The sequence below is a fragment of the Psittacula echo genome (assembly GCF_963264785.1).
Source record: "Psittacula echo genome assembly, chromosome: 10".
In the NCBI taxonomy this organism is placed as follows: Eukaryota; Metazoa; Chordata; class Aves; order Psittaciformes; family Psittacidae; genus Psittacula; species Psittacula echo.
Window position 1 is genome coordinate 18058719 of NC_137741.1, and position 23517 is coordinate 18082235.

Here is a 23517-nt window from a genome sequence, read left to right on the forward strand (position 1 = left end):
TCATGCATAACGGTGACTTGGAAAGACAAACACCTTTACTCAGGGTGTGTCCCCTCTTCCTTCTTTTGTTAAATTGAAGATTTAAATCTGCATGTCCCTCAAAAGATTTGAGGTACTGAGATGCTCAGCATAAGCCTGTAGTAACTGTGATGTAATTAATCCTGATCCGATTCTGAATTTAAGAGACTAGCTAAATCAAAACACAGACCCAAATGATGCATCTGGGAATTACCATAATTCCTGAAACTGTAGTACTGGTAGAAGTATCTATCAACCAAGATGATGATGATGGGAACCTACTGAGTATTTGCTATGCACCTAATACACCTAGGGATGCTAGCTTAAGTTGGCTATTTTGAATTCCTTTGTTTATAGAAGGGGAGAAGGAGAGATATAGAGCAAGGTAGGGTGGGTTAAAGTGAGCCACTGTGAGGTATTGTGAATAAGTGCCCTTTCCATTACAACAAATGAGTGCTATAATGAGATTCCTTGGGGAAGCTGCAGCTCTGTTGTACCACCAGGCTTACTTAATAGATGAAGCTAACAAGACTAGCAATGAGAATTGTCTGTTCTGTATGTCTGTGTGGTATCCAAGCCACAGAATTTCCTTCCTCTGCATGCCTCCGTGTGGGATTTTTTGTTTTAGTTTTCTCGTTATCAGACCAAAATCATTCCTATTTATATTTTGTAGCTGGAGTCTTAGGTATTTATTGGGCACAGTTTCTGTATTTGCCATGGCTATAACAATACTGTACAGTATTAGCTTGCATTAAAAGCATTTTGAGACTATTAATGTATAATCTGTAAAACTCTTCCACTCAGGCTAGACTGTAATGATAGCGTGTTCCTATGTCTCTGTGCCAGTTACCTGTTGAACTTGGTTTTGTGACCTCTGCTTAGCTTCTTTGTTCTAAGTACAGTCTTTCCCTCTGATGATAGCCTTGTGTTGAATCCCCACCATGGTCACTGTGTCCCTGTTTTCTGAAATATTAATGCTCTGTGTTTGCTGCAAGGCTAGAGCGCTGCACTCTTTATAATTGCATTTTTGTACTTCCCTATTCTCCCCCTCTGGTTGCATTCTTGCATGTTTCACTCTCTTGGGTTTAAATTGTGTTTTTAATACACAGTAATCAGTGTGATACCTCAAAACATGGGGAAGATCTCGGAGAAGGAGGATGTGAAATCCTATTTAGTTTCCCCTGTGTTTAATGATGTCAGTCAAGCAGCTGTAGATAGTACAGATGTTATCAGTAGATACTTGTCATGGCCATTCTGCTCCCTGTTTGCTTCCCAGCATGAGACATGAGTGAAATCATCTTCCATGAAATGTCTCCCTATGGTTTTTGAGACTATTCTTTCAACTCAAGACACCAGCCACCTTCAGCTGTAATCTGTCTCTTCCCCACCATTCTGCCTCATTCCCAAAACAAGACTCTTTGTCCTTGCCCACTGCCCATTTATACCATTCTCAATCAATCTTCATTGAATGCAGCGGTACATCATTAACTTGTCTTCCGGCAAGCCACTTAACCCCCTAAACCCTGGAGCAGATTCATTACATTGCCATCTTCCAGTGAACAGTCACATCCACACTTGACTTAGGCTATTACTTAGTCACACAATTCATCATCCACATGGGTAGTTTTTTGCTCCTGATCAGATTGGCGTGACAGTATCTGGAGCTTATTACAAGGAGATATCCCAAGAAAAGGGCCCTGTTTAGTAAGTTTTCTTACATATATAACTTACTGACCCTGCTCTTCTCCATTATCACCCATGAGAGACAGGAGTCATCACGCAGCTCTTCTTTCTCTGAGGTCATGGTAGCTTTTGGCATGTTCTGAACCAGGGCTGTGCTTTGTATAAGGGTCGTGATGCTGAATTTACTAGTTATATGTTAATTCTTGATTTTGCGTCATGTTTTCCACTATTTTCTGAGTTACAGTATTATTATCAACCTAAATTTGTAAGACACGACTATAATACACAGGATTTTTATGCTTGGATTGGGATCAGACCTGAAATCCAGAAAACCCATCCTCACTGTCATGAGTGGATAAATATCAAAACTATTCATTTTTGTTTCCATCACTCTATGAGCCTTATTTTAATCATTTTTTGCTTTTTTTTGTTTCCTTCATGCTTGTTCAAAAGGGAATATAGCTGCTGAGGTAGTTCCTTTATTGCTGAAAAGCCCCTCAGTAATTCTGAGTTTATAATCCACAGTACGATCGCCAGTCTGACTTTGGGAATTGCATGTCACAGTATGATTGTGAAGAAATAACTGAAGACTGATTATGCAAATCCTGGAGTTCTAATTGGCTAATAATGACTTTAAGACAGAGTACAATGATTCATATGTTGTGTGTTTTTGAGGGGAAAAATCCAAAGTAATTATGTAAATCAGTTGCCTGTAACAACTAGTCCGATGCAAAGCTTTGTTTGGTCAGGGAGTGCACACAGTAATGCATCAAAATGCATCAAAACTGTGGAGCATCCCTGCACTTTGATGCACTTCAAATGAGCTGTATTGTGTATAGGGACTGATTTCATTCCTTCTAGCCAAGTATTATTTCTTGTACTATCCTCTGGGAAGCTAAAACAACCCTCAGAGCTCACATATATGTTTAAGGTGATTGTTTAGCCCAGGAGACAAATGGGAAAAGAAAAATCCCATTTTCTAAAGAAGGATTACAAAGAGATAATATACTCCTTCTTCTCTCTTTTTTTCTGTTTAACATTCTGTGTCACAGCCGAAATTATTCACTCCTAAAGATACTCTTCATTAGTAACCTTAGAATAAAACCTTCTCATTACCTTTTTTACTATCATGTTGTTACAGGACCTCTAGGCTTTCTTTGTAAATTCTACATGCTATTCTTATTAATGCTGATTTTAAAAGATAATTCTCAGGTGGAATGTAGATTTTTTTCTTTGAGATCCATTAAAAAAATCCTGCTCTGTCTTTCCCACACTGAAGACTCCGATCAGACTTAGCAATTGATTGTTGCCATTTGGTACAAATTCCATATGAAGTATTAGAGGTTGCTGATCTTTAACTGTCACAAACCTTTATTTTGCTTAAAATAAGTGTAGTTTGGGCAGGCTAATGTCATGAGGAATACAAAAATTTCACATCAGGTTTGTCTCGGTAAACATGCTTAGAGTAGGGAGCTGACAGAGATGAGAATTTCGTCTTCATGATAAACATACAGAGAAGTGCTTCAGCCATGACTGTCCAAGGCAGCCAAAGCTCTTGTTGAAGACACTGCTGCCCAGCCTATATAATATAGTGATTCACTATATTGATGTCCATCATATGTATTTCACAGAAAAACTACTTTTAATATAGGTGTATTCTTTATATTCTTTATTGTAGGCCTTGAAAGGAGTTTGGTTCTACTGACATTAGTGGTCTACTTTGCACTTGACTCAAGGTAATAAGTCACCTTCATAAGTAACCTATCAGTACTCTGGCTTTTCAGTATAGGGGGAGTTCAGACCTACAGGCAAGATGCATAAGACCCAAGTGAGAAGACAAAATCATAGAATTGTAGAATGATTTGGGTTGGATCTTTAAGGATGACCTTAAAGCTCATCCAGTTCCAGCCCCCTGCCATGGGCAGGGACACCTTCCACTAGAGCAGGTTGCTCCAATCCCCTTCCAACCTGGCCTTGAACACTGAAGGGATGGGGTGCCCACAGCATCTGTCTGCTGTGCAGACACTGACTTTCCCTTTTTTTGGACTTTGACTTCCCACATTTTTGGCCTCTCTGTAGGAACGGAATGACAACAGCTTACATCCATTAAAGTGTTTCCATTTGCTATAATAAATCAGGCACCCAGATGTGAATCCTTAGAGACCAGCTTACACATAGGAAGTTGGCGCGCTTGTAATCTTGCTGGTACATTGTGATAGAGGGTAACGAACACGAAGAAGGAAGGAGGAAAGGAGAAGGGGAAGTGGAGGTCATGGGGAACAAAGTGGTCTTTAAATGCCTGAAGAAATGTTGAGACAGCAGACAAGGAATTAAAAGAGAGACGTTAACTGAGAAGAGGTGGAGGCCCAGACAACTGTTGCAAAGCCCTTCCAGACCAGTGACAATCAGTGAAGAAGTTTCCATTGACTTAGTGCACTTTTGATCTGACTCATGGGGAACAGTTGAGCAGTACCCTTAAGCTGAAGCATTTGTCAGCACAATGTGTAGACCTGGTGGTACCAAAACATTTTGCAGGTAGGCCTCTGCTTGCTATGTTGTTTGTGTAGGTGGAGTTCTTGGGTGTCACAATGAATTCTATTTCAGTCTAAAATTTCCTTCACTTTTTTATGTTTAAAAGAAATAAAACAAATAATCCAGCTAACCCCATGTAATGGTTGTAAGAGGAATTCACAATTTATGTACATTTTTGGGCTTTTCCATACAAAATTAATTCAACAGTTGGAAACTAAATGTCCATGACATTTGAAATAACTTTCTTTTTTGATTGTATGGCCAATGTGTCTTTACACAGGTTAGTGATGATGGACTAGAGTAGGTGTCTAAGAGCTCATTGTTGTGCAGACAGTGTATAATCAACTTCATTGCCTGTTGGATGATAAGAGGGCAGAACAGGGTGTGCATGTGCCATCATCTTCCTGTAAGGGCACCTGTCACCACAAGGTCTGTGGGTTCTGTGAGATTATAGCCCTGTTCTTCCTGCCTCCTCTTCAGGAATACAGCTTCACACCTTCTTCTGCCTGTGGAGGATTTTGATTCCTCTTCCACTGGAGTTACTGTTTTTAAAGAAGGGAACATTCTTCCTTATAACAGTTTAGGCACTGGGTCCTGCCTGCTCTCTTCTGATGTGGCCCTTTGAGTAAAAGTGGGTGTGGATGTTCCAGTTGGGATTGACACCCTGCTGCCCTGATGTTTGCTTTGCATAGATGTGAATAGATGTGCCAAATTTAGCCTATTCTGCTGTGCTTGGATACTGTACTTCTCTCTCATAGGTGGAGATACCAACATGTAGAAGCCATCAGTTCTCTGGATAGTTTAAACCAGGAGGGGTATGGAATGTCAGGACTCTGAAGTAATGCAGACAGGGCTGCTAACATATTTCTGCACCATCCCACTAGGTGAGCAAGTCGTGCTCTTTTGATTGATCCACTCAGCCATGCCCAAGCATCTGCTCAGTTGGATTCATGGCTGCGTGTGTCTCAGTCATGCGAAAATAGTGCCTGAAAAATGGTGAAGTTTAAATATATAACGTGCATCTTAAACCGGAGAAGCCAAATAGTTAAGAAAATAGGTTTTTAATAAAATTGTTGTTGGTATTTGTTCTTTTTAATTATTTATTGACAAGACTTCTTAGGTCTGACCCAAGACTATACTTTAGATGAAAAATACTAGGTTTTCAAAGCAGTGGCAGAGGTATTTGAATAAGGAGGAAGTTTTGGTGGCTTTGGCAGTTAATTTCAAACACAAAGCAAAAAGATAGAGATGAGAGAGGAAGAAGAGCTGGCTATTTCATTGCAGTCAAAAGGGGGAAGAGAAGATGACAGGAATCAGGTGGAAATTCTCTGCAACCATATTTTTGACTGTCAGATTCTCCAAATTTGCCTGCTCCCCTTCCCACGCCTGCTTCCCACAGCTCCCCCCCATTCAGGCTGCGCTGCCCTGTCCCCGTTTATTGTGCTTAACAGCGGTTACGATTCAGGAATGCTTTATGGCTGTGGCTTGGAAAAGTCCTTTGGATGAAAGTCACAATTGCAATGCCTGGGTTTTTTTTTCAGCTTTCCATTTAAAGTACGATCAAGCATATGAGTGAGCTACACGAAATTTTTCAGCGGACATTTGAAATCAGAGCAAAACCTGATTGTTCCATCTTATTAGCCACGTCTTGTTTGATGTAGCATGTTTTTCTAACCCGGTATCACTTCCATCTGAGGCTGCACCGCAGAGAACACAAAGGTTTCAGTATTGAAGTTGAAGGAGCACTGAAGGGCATCTTACAAATGCTACTTTGTCACCTAGCAGGAGTTCTTGGAAATTTTTCAATGTTTTTCTTTTCTTTTGTGAACGGACATAAAGTGCCTCTTTCAAACCCAGCTAGGGTTTCATTCCTGCTTCTGTGATTCTCTGAGGTGCATTAGTTGAGGCTGGCAAACTTTTAGACTTCGGGGAATACAAAGCAAGATAATCAGTGCAAACTCAGTCCTTGCGGCAGCTCTGTTTGGGTGGCTGAGTTTCCCAACGGGGACAGGGTAGGGGGGGAGGAGAGCAGTTGCTCTAAAGATGTACAGGAGTGGCAGAATGAAAGCAAGGAGAAATACTTCATTTTTAAAAATTAGAATAAAGACAGGAAAGGTTACAAAGCTGTTCAGGGACTGGTAGGAGCTGTGAAAGACACTTATGCAGGTTTGCTTCCCAGCTTTTTTGCTTCACTCTAAACTTTTATTTATGTACTTTTTCCTGTGGCACTTTTACCAGTGTTTCTCGACAACACATTAACTTCCCTCCCGGTACAATAATCGACTCCAATCTGCTATTATCACGGAAATAGAAGAGGTAAAGTGCCTGTAATAGGATCCAAATCAAATCACTTTCACTTCAGCCGGCTTTTGCTGTGAAGCCGAAGATTCCCCAGGGAGATTCAATACAGAGAAACACCTGCAGACACAGGCTGAGGCCCGGAGATTATATAGAACACGACAGGCCGAGCTTTGCACTAGCATTTCCTTAGTTACAAGATGGTCACATTGGCAGTAATAACCAGAGGCAGGACCTGATGAAGTTGTGACTCATTGGCAAAGCCAGGATCTGACTTTCAGCTGATTTGACCCATCCTGAAGCAACACATCAGTTGACAATTTACTGCAGGAACAGCTACACTTAATGTTTTTTTCCCTCCCCCCTGAGCACTTGCCTTAGTCTTGAATGGTTTTGCATGAATCCCTGGTTGTGTTTAAGCACAGTCCAGCCCGAAGAGAAAAAATATCTCCTTCTCCCCCAGCGGCTAGGAAAGGCCAGACTAAATTGAATTTAATAAGTTTCAGGTTTAGAGGAAAATAAACCTTGAATCTTTCCTGTAGCGTAAGAGACAACTTCAGAAAGGGTAGAAGTTAGGATCAAAATACATGGTTGCAACCTGCTCCTGGTGGAGGTTTGAGTTTTGGTGCCTTGTTCCCTATGAATATTAGTTTAGTAATTCAAATGCTATATTCCCCCACTACTTACGTTTTTATGTAAGTACTTTTTAGAAATGCTAAGAGGCTCAATGCCGGTTAAACGTTAGTATTTAATTTTGTATCTATCGCAGGAAAACAATAATACTGTCTTAGCAGGGTGAAAGCAAATATAAGTCCTCTCCATTTTTATCACCTAAGACGTGACAAGCTTGGCCTTGGCAGAGAAATAACAATAGCAGTAAAAACAGTAAGAGAAACAAAGAAAAGTCATTATTCCTGAGTTTTGAAAGCATGCGGGGGGATTTTCATGGCTTAGAGTTCCGTGAGGAGCTGAGCTCCCATTTGCGTTTGGAAATATCTCCCAGTAAGTATCCCAATACCTGTGCTGCTACTGCACATATTAATCAATACCTGACAGTGCGTGAAGTTCCTCATGTAGCAGGTATGTGCCTTTGGTGAGTACACATGGACCTGGCATATGCATAAACCACAGCAAGCACTATTGTTAGCCTTCGCTCCCACTCCAACATAATTATTAGGGCATGGATAAGAAATTATTTTTAAATTAAATTGAAATGGATTGGTATAAAATTCAAAAGGAACAGGACAAGGAGAAAAGTTGTGCCCAACTTGAGGAGCTCTGTGGGAGGAATCTGTTGGGGAAAGTGGCAGTAATATAGATGTAAAGGTTTTTTCAGCAACTGGCTAGTTCTGAAGTGTTTCATGGTCTTCTATCGTGTCCTCATCCCTGCAGTGTCCAAGCACCTGAGTGTGTTAGGTCAAAAGGATCAGACACATTATGTAGAGTTTTCTCTTTCTTTTTCCTCATGAGGAGAACGGGTTTTTTACTATGTGTGTGGTTGGGAAGGTTTAGTTAAAGTATTTCCTATACAGCCAGTGTTTTTCGTGGGGCAGCAAATGAAAACAGCCAACTTGCTCCTCTCCTGCAAGCTTTACTCGCAAGCTTTTATTATAAGAGGAAAACTATATATGTATTTGTTTTAGAAAAAACGTCTGAAATAAAGGAGATAAGTTTAGAAATGTGATGCCTCCACTTTCCAATGCATTACAGTCATGTTAATATAATGTATAAAAAAAGCATATGTTAAACACTAACGTGGGATCAAAACTCCTGCTGAGAGAGATATGGAAGTCGCATTATCTTGTCAACTCAAATGCACATTCTTAATTGCTAAATATGAGCCAGAATCCCAAGTCCAAACATTTGTTCACTGAACACCAAACCCTAATTTACAGTTCAGTTGCAGCTGCAACTCCAAGGGAGTTTGGAAAGCTCTAATAGAAAGGAGCAGCATATTTAAATAATGGGGCATCAGGATTTGAGATGATCGTTTGTGAGTCCAGAACTGAAAATATGGTGCTCAAGTGCAGTGAGAATGTGGCAAACAGCATCATCCAGCCTCTTTAATTAGAACCACATAGGGCATTTCAAAGCAAAATAAAGGAAGGATTGGGGGTACCTGAGTATCTGCTTGAGGATGCAGTTTTAAACAGTGCAAGATTTTTATTCCAAATAATTGCTTTTTTAGTTCTCTGTGCAAACCAAAGCTTTAAAGGCAGGAGAGCAGAGGCGAAGAGAAGTGGGGGAGAAAGGGAGGAATTAGGTCACTCTGTCAAAATATCTTTAGCTTTGCCTGATGAAAAAGTTAGAACCATTACAAAAATACTCAGACTTCTTAATATAATTGTGTGTATTTTATGGCCTGAAATGAAACATCTTTCATTTTCTGGGCTGCTTTATACCTGAGAAAAAAAGGAAAGGAAAAAGAAGAAATCAGGAAAAATGTAAATGAAATCTCACTGTGAAATTAAAATTTCACATTATAGGCCTTCTTAGAGACTGAAAGCATCTAATGCAAGGGGATTTTGTGAGTGATTTGGTTAATTCAAACATGCTTTCTTTGGCATGAAAAAAGTATTATTCTATCCAACCTCATCAGCTTACAGCCAGTTTTTTGAGCGAGGACCTTTGGCTTTGCAGCTACTTTGTGTGAGTTGCAGTCTGGTAGTTCATACACCTGAGAGTAGTAAGCACAGAGCAAGTCACGCAGATGTATGTGCCTAGAAATGCTCTGGGTAGCTCCAGCTGTGGGAGTGTTCACAGGAGCACTTTGGTACAGCGCTGGGCTAAAACACATCTTCCCCCTCCCAGTCTCGCTCTGCTGACCAAGAAAAAGCAATAGTGCTGGCTGGAAAAACAAGAGGTATTTTTAGTACTCACTGTATGCTTTTTAAAAAGCAGCAGGAGCAGCGATGGTATTACTTTGAGTCTTTTTTTAGGGGTTTAGAGGCTAAAGCCTATAGGATTTGAAACTGTGATCTCTGACATTGCCTTCAAGAAATGCAGAGGCCTCTTTCTCCTGTGTTTCCAGGTGTAGATGTGTCTCAGGTGTTAGTTCATCAGCTTCATTTATAGGAAGCTTCAGGGTTGAGTGTGAGGAGAATGAAAATGCCTCTTGGTGCTGAATGAAAAGTTCCTTTGCCTTTTTCTTGGATCTTTAATTCAGTGTAACACTGAGCAGTTTGCTTAAGCATAGAGAGGAGAAAATGAGTTTTCTATGCTTAAATGCCCAGACAGTGGATTCCCAAAAAAACCCTAACTCACCTGATATAAGAAAACTACATTTCCTTACATTGCACCTTTCATCCTAAATGATATTTTTGAATTTCTTGTTGAAACTTCTTTTCGGACAAACAGCCAACTCCCCTTTACGTGGCATTACCCAACACTGCGTTTATATTATACGAAAATTAAACCAGTGACTGAGAGATTTTGACTAATTAGGTTTCTTGGATAATAAGAGCTTTTTAATAAGGTACATATCACTTACAATATTGCTAATGAAATGTGAAAGCGATTCAGTCCTCTGTAAGATAATGGCTAACTTGTTTTAATTGTTAACATTTTTTCTTGCCTGCAATGACACAGTCATTATTTCGCAGTCACCGCTTATCGTGAAATCCAAGAGGATTAATGGTTTCACTTATACTGGCGAAAATGTTTAAGCTGTCCCGATTATCAGTGCAGTTGGAAAGAATAATGGTTATTTGTCATTGCGTTTAGCCCTAGAATGAATTGTCCTGCAGCCAAGAGAATCATTAACCCTTTGAGCGACAGTAATAGAGTTTTACAATTAAAAACTAGGGAGCAAAGATTTATGGCTGGATATTTTTTTTCATTCCTGGAGGTAGTTTATTCGCTTATGAGTCCCACTAAAACTAAATATATTTCTCCTGCAAAATAAAACCACGCAATATATCTTACTCTATTCTGCTCGTTGGAATTAGATTGCATTGAAACATTCTTTTGGTGAACAAACAAATCTCCCAACTAGCCAAAAAAAGAAAGTAAAAGATTATACGTGCATTCTGGAGGAAAATTAAGGACATTCACATTGCTTTTGTGGTACTAGATTGCTATATATGTTGAAGTGCTGAATATAAAGGAGAATTTTGTCTGTAAATCCCTATAATTCAAACCCGTTTACTACATATAAACAACTTAAACCCCCAACATTGCTTAGCGAAGTAATTAATATTGTTAATTTGGTTCATCTGGGAAGAGTTTTAAATTGCTTTGTTAGTCAATGAGAATTCTTAAAATTCTGAACATGACACTGAACTCTGTGCCAGGACTATAAAAGGCATCATAAAACAAACAATTGAGTGTTTAAAGTTTTGGGTATAAAAGGGTAATATAAAAAAATGAGAGAAATCAAACGATTACTTGAGAAGTCATTTTAAATCAGGGGGAAATATGTACTCAGGGTGGCTGTGGCAGCATGCTGCTTTTGTAACGCTCTTGTTCTTTCTTTGGGGGAGTTTATGGTGGCTTTGGGGTCACAGCATGTGGACCGTTGTGTGCAGTCTTGGGTTAGATCTGGCAGCAGCACTTTAGAGTTACTTCAGCACTGGGGCAATGATGATTTCCAGCAGCACGGACTCTAGCTCATGGCGTGGATCTGAGGATAAGGAGGGAAAGGTGTCCGTGAAATACTCATCCTTGTACCAGTGCTGGAAGGAGCAAAAGCCATCTTGTTCTTCATAATATTGTGGAAGATAGTCAGTGTTTAACTGGGAATGTTCAGCTCCTTACAAGATTAGGTTGTATTATTGTTTTTCCACCTAAAAACCACATTAAAGTGAGTCTCACACAACAAAAATTAATTATAAGAAGCACGGGGCATTTATGCTTCTTGGCAGGTCCTACCCAGGCACAGCAGTGGCTGAGAAGGTGACCTGTGTCGTTGAAGACACAGGTTTGCTGCTTTATCTTGCTGCTGAGAAAGATCAAATATAAAACATCTCCTCTTTGCCTGGTGCAGATGTGTAGCTCAGGGCCTTATCGTCAGCCTGGGCAGGGTGCTGGGAGTCTCTGTTGGCTAGTATGGGGTCCATCAGGCTCACAGCTCTTGGCAGCGCAGCTGCTGTGCCAGACCCAAAAGCTGAATGGGGGATGCACAGGAGTCACTGGCATCTCGGGCAAGGAATCTTCTCAAAGGTTTTTATGGACTCCTAAGAAAGAAAGGACAGGTATTCCCTTCAACTGTAATGATAAATATAAACGGACTTGGGTATGAAAAAACCCCTTGCTTATCACTAGAGGCCACCTTAATGAAGACAGTAGTGAGCATCTGGGGAAGTGCACCTCCATGTAGGTAGCTGAGGCATGAATAGAAATCATATTATTTCACAATTATTAAAAAAGAATCAATGTTTCTCCAGGTGCTGCTTGAGCCCGTATCCTGCAGATCAGTGCGTATGAGCCCAGAGCATGATCATTATTATTATCATTATTACATGTGATCCATAGATAAAAATGGGGCTTCTGGGAGATGGTAAACAACAGTTTCTGCAGAAGCCCCCTGAGGTATGCTGGAACTGCACAGCCCAGCAGTTTTAGCTGGGAGAGGTCAGAAAAACAGCTGCCACTAGACAAAAAGACAGCAAATACACTCAAAAAAGAAGGACAAAACCCCCAATGACCCCCCCCATCCAACCCAAAACCCCGCATCCACACAAACCCACACATACATGAATTCCCACTGCTCCATAGATCTATTGCAACATTTATGGATGCAGGAATGTAGATGGGGATGGTTGGAATTTAGCTCTAGTTTGGAATTTATGATTGACACTTTTGAGAAACCACTATTAACCGTCCCGATGGCTTTAATGAAAATTGGCAACACGATCGCAGGCTTTGTTCCCTTTGGTTTGCTTCTGCAGCAGTGCCTGTGCATATGGTACATGGAAGTCCCTCCCCCACCCCAAAACCATTGATAATGGCGGCTATTTTGGGGAAGACAATTACTGGTGAAAAGGACTGAATGGATTTTGCCTCCTCGCTGGATAAGGGGTTCAAATGCTTTTCATAAAGCCCGGAGCAGAAACGCTGCTGCACCTCTTTGGCTTGTCGGCTGCGTCTGTTGTACTTTGGCTCGGGCTGCAGTGCCGCGCTTGCAGGGGCTAGCTTGGAATGCCAACCCCACTCCTGCCTTCTGCATTTTAATTACCAATGAAGTAGCCTACAAAAAAAATATCGTGTACAACTTGTGAATGGACCATTTATGAAATGTTAGTGGGGAGTTCAGAGGGTTAAGATCCAAGAGGTGGGCAGGAGCTAAGATCCCGCAGTGAAACTGTTGGAGGAAGAAAATCCCAGTCTCCAAAATTCAGAGGAAAGCTTAATTAATTTCAAAAAAAGCCTCCCCGTTGAATCTGCTGGGAATACAGTTAAAAAGAGACATCTGTAATCACGGTATTTCATTCTTAGTGCAGGGACGCTGGTGTCTCTGATCCCTTTTGTCCATGCAAACAAGCGCTTGACATGGCAAAACTTGTGGGTTCACTGAGGTTAATGGTAAACCTCTCACCAAGTCCTTGGGTCCGGTTCTTCAACAGTGCTGATAATTTCAGTAATCATTAAGGGTTTCAATCATTAAGGTTTATTTACAGATCCCTTAATGATTCATTCTGGAATCAGTAAGGAATCTTTTCAAGTGTTCTCCTGTCCCCACATACACATTCTCGTGTTGTAGGTATGCTTTGGGAGGGGAATGTTCTCCTGGCTGGGAGTTCCTTGCAGTTTTTAGCAATTCCTATCAAATATTAAGAGTGCTGTGGTTTGGGTTGGTTTTGGTTTTAGTTTTTAGTGCAAACACTGTTTAAATATTGGACATAAAGGAGGCACAAAAACCTTGAAAGAGAAACCGGCTGGAGTAAGTAACCTGCTCTTAGCTGAGTAAAACACAGGAAGGAAGAAAACAAAGTGCACAAACAAAGAGTGAAGCATTGATTAGATTTAATTTAGTTCTATAGAAATATTTTGAACTCTGTGGAAAGACCTTTTCTGTATTATAGCAAACTATGTTCTTCTATACAGAAATTGTTTGTGCCATTTTAGAGAGACTTTTTTTCCCCCCTTATTTAACTACTGTGTGGTAGGAAGGTGGCCCTAACTCAGAGATTATAGATATCCTGAAGGGATGGCAGTGTTATTTTGCTCCTAGAATCACCCTTTGTTAAAGAAACAAGGGTTAGACCTTCCAGAAAACCAAAATATCACAAAACAGCGAGTGAAATGTCTGAGAGTGGGGCAGCAGCAAGTAGTGCCTAATTCCGGGCGTTTGGGAGGGTTTGTTTTGTTTCTTTTTTCTCTTTTCTTTTTTGGTTGGCTCCTTTATTTCTTTAAAATGTTAACCTCTCCTCCTGTGCCAGCTGGAAAGCAATGTTCTGATTTTATTCCCAGTATTTAATAGCTTTGATTTCATAGTCTTTCTCCCCCTCTTCCAAAAGGCTAAAATTTTAATTGACGCATTCCTGGAAATGTATTAGGTCAATTTAGAATAAAGTATGTCATTTACACAGTGTGTGGAGCCTTAGTTTTCGTGTAAAATACTGTTCTTAATTGATTATCATGTACATGAATTTTCTGCATCATTTACACTTACAAATGTGCATTGCACAAAAAGCTAATAAATCTCAGAGGTTTGAATATTAACAACATTTTCTTCCCCTTGTGTTATTAGCGGAGAAATCAGCCCTAGAGACTAGCAAACTGTTACTCACACAAGTACCCTTTCCAAACATGAGGAGTCCTTTGTCACAAAAATAGTTCAATTGGAGCAAATGACTATATATGTCCAACTTCAATAGCGTGAGGAGCAGAGCTGCTCGTGTGCATGCAGGATTGGAGGTCCAGGTCAGTGTTCTGCTCTGTAGTGTGCTTCTGAGAGAGAAAAACTCCTCTGCATGCACTGGGATGGGGGAATTGCCCAAACCATCAAAATCTTCCCACCATGGGATAAGACTACAATGCACAAACAAAAAGGCAGGAGACTGTCCAAAAGGCACAAAAAATTGGTACTGAATGCTTTTGCTGGCTTAGCAGTGCTCAAGTGAGGGTAGTTTTGTTTCTAGATCAGTTCAGGTCTGTACTGCCAGGGGATTTGAAGCATGAGGATGCTCGTGACTGTGGCGTTGTACTATCAGTGCTGCTTGGGGTTTATCTGGAGCAGGAGGCTTTGGGCTTTGGGACCCTTGCTGGTCTGTCCGTGTTTCAGTGAGTAAAGCTGTGAGCTACATTAACTACCCAGAGCTATTGAACCCTACACATCCTTTTCCTCTTAGCTGCCTTTGAGAATGTCTGTCTTGGGAGAGCAGGGTTTGCCCTTGTCTTCTTGCTGCATTGTGCAGATCTTGGCCAGGCATCCCTGTGTCCCCAAAATTGCTTTAGTTTTTTTTCTTTCTGCTGGGAATAGCAGAAGTATCTTTTAGGATCAAGTCCTTGCTGGTCATACTGCAACCCTGACTAGCTCTACCTAGATCACCCCATCTAGGTATCCAGAAGTGCTGGGCTTTGCTTTACCACTTAATGTTGCTGTACTGAGTGGTTGTGTTGCTTACAAACCTGCTGTGTTTTGCTCCATGGATAGATGCATTTTAGCAGTGAGAATAGGTATTTCTTTTCCGTATACCTGCTTTTATCACTCAATGGTCTTCCTCTTTTTTTTTTTAATTAGGCAGTGCAGGGGTGCAATTTACTGTAATTTTTCTCACTGGACTGAATTGCTGAAGAACAGTTATACTTAAAAGCCTGTAAAACAAAAGCAAACGAGCCTTATCTCTTTGTTTTTCACTTAAAGGCACACAGAGAAATGGGGACATTGCTTTGCCGGTGTGTTTGACCATCAGTCAGAAAACTCTGAGTAACCCTAATGGAAAGCAAGGATTAGACATGTTTATTGAGGGAGTAGAATTATGTCCCTTAGAAAGGATGCTTGCTTAGGATCACTGCGGTATGAATGACTGGGACTGTGGCCAGAGGTGGGAAGGAACACGACTGACATTCGCAACCCTCCCAGCTATCAGTAAGTACAGCCAAAATAATTACCCCAAGGCATCTGGATAACCCAGCCTAATTAGCAGTGCCTGAAAACGAGTGGGTTGCATGTTTATACCTGAAGAAATCAAATTACCCTCATACATTTCACCAGGGGCTCTTCCAATTCATTGCTCTGTTGATGAAAGAGGTAGCTATTTACCATAAAGTCACAACCCCGCAGCCTGTGGCTATTCGCTATGTTGAAGAGTGTTACTGCCCTGCAGGGAAATTATTCCTTTTACTGGAGTTGAAGGCAATATTCTTTGCACTGATGAGCTCTAATACTTTTATGGTAGGTGGCATGGACTGTAGAATATACACAAACATAGTAATATGCACTTAATTAGATTACTTGTTAATATCGTTCATTCATTTAATTTGGTCAAAACTGCTGTAGCCAAATGTTCACCGTGAGCTGCAGATTTCAGTTCCCAGATCTGAGACCAAGATTTAGGGAGAGTTTTAACATCCTTATGGATAATAAGCATACCCATAATTAAAATATTTGTAGCTAACCCATTCTGAAGGGAATGTGAAGCCTCACATTTCAACCAACAGGATAAAAAGTACAATCAAATCTTTGAGCTGGAAGGTTACCCCAAACCATTGTAATTTCTTTCATCTTCTTTTGAAACATCTCAGACTCATTATTGGAAGAGATCTTGCACTGTCTCTAGCAACTAGGGACCAGACCAAGTCTGGCAAATTCTTAGTTCCTTATTGCAGCACAGCTTCCCTCTGTTATGATGAAATGTGAAAACTTTCAGTGGCACCATCCAAATATCAGTGTTAGAAAGTTGCTCTTTAGAAACAATGACCAGAAAGACCCAGATCTAAAACACAGGAAAAGAAGGTCTAGGCAGAACATTAATATATTTAAGAATGGCTTTATTTAATACTTAATGATTATTAAAGAATAAGTACTGTCATGTACATGTGTGGATGACAAATCACATGGTTGCAGCAGAGTGGATTTTGATTCACATTAAAGGAAGACACAGTGATACGCAAATCTACTTTTGTCAGTATTAAATAGTTTGCCCAGAACAGACGTGGCTGGTATTGGCACCCAGTCCTGGAACTCAATCCTTAGAGGGATATGCATGACAAATTGGTTTGCATGGAAATATTCTTCCTCGGACAGTCTGCACCGGTGTTTAAACCCAGAAATTCTCAGGGTCAGGGAAAGGTCTGAAAGGAAGAGTCACAAAACCTCCTCATCCCGGGTTTTGAATTGACTTTAAATGCAGATTTGTTCTGCTTACTTTTGATGAGTGAGTGAACTAAATAGGAAATTGGGCTTGTAAAATGGTGCCTGGGTATATTAAGCAAGCTCCTCACCTCCAGACGGCAAGGTTCAGATTGGAGTTTAGTGGCCTCAGGCTGATCACTAGTGGGCAGTTGCCCACATCACATAGCGTAACACAATTTAGCAGAAATCGGAACAATTGACAGTTTCTTCTCAAGAGATGCTGTAGACTCATTACTGGAATTGAAGGGGTGTTGGAGGTCAGAGCTGAAGTGCATTGGCAGCTCTGTGTGGAGGAAGTTTGCAGAGCTCTGTGCGGTAGGCCAGATGGTGCTATTAGTGTCTAACTTTCCTGAGTACTAAAATTCACCAAATATCCCTCTTGCCCCAAAACCAAACAAACAAACAGGCGCGCTCACAGACGTCCCACACAGTTTAAAGCAGTCAGCGTCCCTGGCATCCTTACCAACTTTCCTACTCATTTAACACCACCACAGATTAGAGGACACAGTAATGCAACACTCTGGGCTATTTGCTGAACGTAGCTCATAATGATTGACACTCTTGCCTGCGTCCTGACTTTGAACTACATGTTGTATGTTATTATTTTTTGTTATTGTCCTTTCAAATGCTTTGAGATATAACATATGGCAAGTGCCAATGCACCATGGTGCAATGTAATTTAGTCAAATATCAGAAGCATAGACAGTGCAAATGGAAAGCAGGCAAAATATCTGATCCAAGTGCCTACTGGTATAATTGACTCAGCCGAGCCAGCCTATGTCATTAGTTCTATAAAGAGTTGCATTTACAACAATAAAACTGAAAAGCATGGAAATTAAAAGCTGTTAGAATTTCCTCTTGTGTGTATTTATCTGCACGAATGCTGTATACTCCCTGCACAATTTTGTAATCTGTTTGGTAAAGTGGCATTACACTAACCTGTGTCAGCCCTGTACTGTATATCAAACAATATCACACTCCAAAGGAGGATTAATCAAAGCAGCGGATGTGCTGGTTTAGTACCCCATGTCTGCTGTCAATTATACACGCAGTAAGCTCACAAGTTTAAGCTGCTGAACAGAATAAAATCAAGGGGCTCTTTTGCTTCCCATCCTTGAGTACTGAAAACACCCCCAACCAATCAACCTGTACGTTTTGCAAAGGGTTTCTGGGCAGGTGAAAGGACTCCAGGACCAGGCGAGGAGGTAGTGACTGTTTCTGTTTGGTGCTGAGTGCCAAAGGCGGTTGATGGACAAGTGTACCCCAACAATGTTTCATTTATTAAAGAAGCCTTGTCAAACAAGCTGAAAGCCCTGCATATAAGTGACCTTTCCGTTCACCTCCCATTACAATGAAGATTTGAGCATTCCTTGCGAGCCTTCCAGTGTCAACATTAAAGAATCAGAGTGTCTTTCCATCTCTGCTGATGTGCCACTAGACCACTTAAGAGAAAATTGAGAGAGTATATTACAGGGTGAAAGAGCAGAGTTCGGAGGTCACTATCATTCTCATTAAGAGATGTTTCTATGCAGTGCCCATAGGTGGATAAATCAATACTTTCTGTCTGAAAATGATCACGCTTGGTAAAGAGTGCTTTAATTGGGCTGTTACTGTTTATGGAGAGTGAGTATTTATGGGGGTTTCATGACAATAAACAGCAGAGCGGATGATGGCTTCCATGTTCCTTTGTGGGATGTGATATGACAAGTGGGATGACAGAAGATTTTGACATTTCAGACCTCCCTTGAGTGAGGGGAGTGCAAACTCTTAGCAATTGGCCAGGAACTCCCAAAGTCTCAAATTGGGATCCGTTGTTTGATGCACACATTGTTTGGATAGAGAGGCCTTTATTTCAGGTATCTTTCTAAATGTTACACATAGAAGAAACTAAACATTAATGGTCTGATAGTTGAAGACAACCTTTTTTTTCCACCCCTTTTCTTTCTCCCCCACTTTGTAGTGACACGGAGTGGTTCTGTTCAATGTGCAGTCTTTTTACTGTCAGCATGGAGACAGAAAGAGGCAAAGGTTATAGGGAAAGGGGAGACTGAGATCTACAGTTCTTACAGTGAAAGCAAGCAAAAAGAAAAGAACTGAAAACCAAAAGCTTTCCTGGCTGTGGAGGACAGGGACTCTGAACCCAAAGAGGATCAGTTTTTGAACAAAGTTCCTGAAATCCTGCACAGGGTTTAACAGTGCTGCAGCATTAGCTGATGCATCCCAAAGGAAAGCGCATTCACATGCGGGGGACACAAGGCACACTGAATGAGGGATCTTCAGCCAACCTCATTCTTTCAGCCAGAAAAGTGTTAAACTAATCTTCAATAAATCTCACCGATGCAGATGTAGTGTACACATCCTGACAAGTTATTTATTTTGAACATGTTTTAGTTGGGATTGCTGGGTTTGACGGTCTCACTGCGTTGTATCTCTGCTGTCCCAGTTTGAAATGTGTATATTTTGCATCTTTCTCTAAGGAAGTCCAGGCATTTGAGGTAAGCTGTATGTGGAGAAAGTATGAGAAAGTTTCAGAGAATCTAGACATGAATTAAACCAGCTGTCAGGATTTTAACCCAGACACAGAATAATAATTACAATGCATTAAAATTAGCAGGGATCTTGCTTAAGGTTACGTGGGGCATTTTGACTAGTGCTCTGTGGGCTGCACCATCTTTTCTGAAGTGACTGATAAGCAGACTAAGCAGAATTGTAACTGCTTCATCTTTCTTAGCAGAGACCACCTCCAGGTTGTGTTAATACCTTTCTTCAGGCCAGATGTTTAAAGGCATTGTTTGCCTCATTGTCTCTTCGAGAGTCCAGGACTGCTGCAGTTTAGAAGCTGCAATAGGAGTTGACTGTTAAACACATTGAGCCTCAGATGGTTTTCTTTAGCAAACAGAAATGCTGAATTTTGTAACTGCGAAGACAATTCTGTACTTTCAACAGAAAAGAAATACAGATTTTGCTTAAAAATTTCCATTTAATTGCATCTTTAGGGGTTGTGTATCTAGGTTTGCAAGTTCTGTGTAAATGAAAGCAAGGTCTCTTTGAAAGCATGGGCTGTTAGAAGAAAAATAACAACAACAACAAAAACCTCAGGCTCCAGTTTTGATGGGAAAATATTACTTCTGGTTATTGTTTCATCAGTAATCCATAATACCTCCAAGGGAACTGCTACAGTCTGTCATCTCACGGACAGCTTAAAAAAATGGCATGCTATAGAACTGGTAGGCCCTAAGGGAACTTTTGAATAGCTGATACCCTATTTGTGCAATAGATATTTTCCTTGATAACTGGAAATTAAGCTTGCCTGGGAGAAATGTAAATATCATCTCCAATTTGCACTCTGAATTACCATTAAAAATTATGTGTGCACATAATCATATCAAACATTTCAGAGCTTAACCATGATAACACTTAGCACTCTCAGCATCTTCAAAGCGCTTTACAAATATTACCAATGCATCCTTCCACCACCCCATATTGTTATCCCTACTTTACAGATGAGGCAAAGGGGTCAGTGAGGTTCTGTAGTGCCTTGGGATCATGCTGACTATACGTAACACTACTGTGATAGGAGCTCCGGAATTTCACTATGATTAAGCCACTGTAGATACACTGCTATTGGTGCTAATTTACTTACAAGTTGGCAAAAATAATATATGCAGTGACAGAAGTGCACATGATACCATTACATAGGCATTGGGCCTCCTAATGTAGTTAAGATATAGCTGCAGGACAAAGATTTTGTTTACATCAAAAGAAAGGCTGGAAATAAATGGAGTTTTCCTACATAGGTGCCAGTAAATAGCTGGAATTAGAACCAGACTGATGCGTGATTTAAACATAAACAAGCTGAATCAAAGCAAACCCATTCAGATTAGATCTTATTCCTAACATGTTCATAATTATTGCTAGTGCAGTTGGCGGGGAAAAAAATTTAAAGGGTGGGTATTATGCTCAGCCTAAATTGACCTTGACCATAGTTAACACCATGCAGAAGCAGTTCATATTGCGAAATCCCTTACTGCCTCGTGTTTTGGTTTTTACTGTGTGAATTCCCAGGTGCTAGACTGTGTTGTAATAAATATTTGATCACACATTTGCAAACTGGAGGGTTTTTTTTTTTTATGAGAGGAAACCTTCTTGCATGTTGGGTCTGATCCTGGCCTGCGGAAGCTAATCGGAAGTTTTATGATCTCACGGTGACAAACCAAATTTGGAAGAGAGTTTTCAGCGGAATTCCCTGTTGCCCGATCATAGCGTGCAAGTCAGCACTACACGCTGTTGTAAGTCTCCCGTAAAAATTCAGTCTCAAGAGAAGTTACTTCCTGGGTAGCTATGAGATAGGCAAGCTACAAAGTTTCTTGATGCACTGTGCCCCATTTTCTTGAACTCTTCAGTAGAGCTGTGGAAACAACAGATTACGCATCCAGTTCCAACCTCCTGCCACAGGCAGGGACACCTTCCACTAGAGCAGATTGCTCCAAGCCCTGTTCAACCTGGCCTTGAACACTGCCAGGGATGGGGCAGCCACAGCTTCTCTGGGCACCCTGTGCCAGCGCCTCAGCACCCCCACAGTAAAGAATTTCTTCCTAATTTCTAATTTAAATCTCCCCTCTGTCAGTTTAAAGCTGTTCCCTCTTCTCCTATCCCTACAGGCCCTTATAAAAAAGTCCCTCTGTCTAAAATCTCTGATATGAATAAGGAATCCTGTCCTTCTTCATTTGTTGGATCCAGATGTGACCAACTCACACTGCTGTCTTGCTGTAGGGTTCCTGAAGGGTCCCGCCTGCCTTTTTGTCCTAGGTGATGTGTGAGGCTGAGCTGTGACTCCATGGACAAATTTGTTTCGCATTACTAAGGAAAGGCCTGGTGCTTCCTGCAGGTTGTCACCACTGTTTTACAGCAGTAGCCAGCCTTTGATGGGAATTCTCCCTCCTGCTACCTTTCAGCATTGTGTGATTGTTGGGCAGCATGACATGACTGTGTTCCTAGCAAAGTTTGCACAGATTGTAGTCAAACATATGGTACAGATTCCATACAGATTCTAAATCTTAGGATCATAAACTCATATAAGGGAGCCACAATTCCCTCCCCTTCCTAAATCATAAGATAAAAGGCAGCTTTGGCTTGGTAGATGAGTATGGAAGCTATAGAAAAGACATTCCTGATGTGGGGTGTTTGACATCTTAGCAGATAGAATTAGCAGCCTTAAGAGACCCTTACAACAGCATGCCTTTAAAGATGTGCTAAGTAAGTAAGTAATAAAGCCATCCTAAAAGATCTTTGGTTACAAGCTTAATGCAAACTCTTGGGATACAGTCAGTGGGGATTGCTCTTTAATAGACGTTCAGGATTCATCCCAGCACATGCTTCTTCCTGAGTAGATGATAGCCATTAATGTCACTTCCGCAGTTCAAAATACATCATAACGTACTGCTGGAAATCCCAGATGTCTTCTCCAAATAACCAGACTTCCAAAGATTTGGCAGAAAGGCTCCAGCTGCACAGAAGTGATGCTTATGGTAACTTCCAAACTTAGAGTGATATTACAAAAAAAAGAAGATGAATTTGTTTGTTCTTTCAGCTTTTCATATTCCATAATTTCAGAGGCCTTTCTCAGATAAATAGTTGTGAACAATTGTCACAGATATAATAACATAGCTGTAGAAGTTGTATGTTTTCATGGCAAAATTTGCAGTGATTCCAAAGGGGCTGGGATTTTGTTGCTGTTAAATGGAAAAACAATGTTGATAATGAGGTAAAGTGTAGAAACATTCTATTACAGTAGACAAACAGTACAGTGATTGAATTTGAAAGGGAAAAACACCAGCAGCCAACTTTGCAAGGATGTGCGCCTGGATTTCCTAGTTGCAATTCACTAATCACAGAATAATTCAGCAGTGCCGAACAAAAAAGGCCTTTTTTTATCACCAGCGTCTCTCAGCTCACAAGCAGCATTGTCTATCCCACTGTTTCATGTCAAAGAAGAAGGAATTTTAGCAAATGTTTGATTTATTAGAAAGTGAATGATTCTTTGCAGCCATGTGGGGCTAGCCCATGTTTCAATAAGACAAATTGCATTGTAGCATTCCACTGGCAGCCAATGATAACTCATGATCCAGACAGAGTCGGTTATACCAGAATGGATGAAAAGCAGGAGCAAAAGGACACAGAGCAGAAGAAAAGAAAATGCTTCAAGAGCTGTTATTTAAAAGAAAAATGAAATTAATAAATACAACCCTAAACATTATTTAGACACTGTTTTAAAATACTTCAATTAAGATTCTGCTCAGCATCGCAAGCAAAGTATGGCAGAATAAAGAGGATCATGTTCTCTCTTTCCCAGTAGTAAATTATCATATTTATACTCAAAAACATGCCGCTGTCAACTTCAGTCATTTGTGTAATTGGAAAAAGGTAAATGATGTAATAAATAAGCCTCTACTTTTGTTAAAAAAACCCAAAGTAGTGGCAAATGGTACAGTTTTAAAATGAATTAATGTCAACTGTGAAAAGCAAAGCCTAAGACAAACAAAATCTGACTGTTCCTGACCTTTAGTTAATATTGATAGTTTATCACTAGAGAACTCATTGATTTATTTTCCAGTTCATATCTGATTATCACTTCAAAATAGCACTACATATTTTAAAACAGCTCAGCCGCCCCCAGTTCCATTTCCACT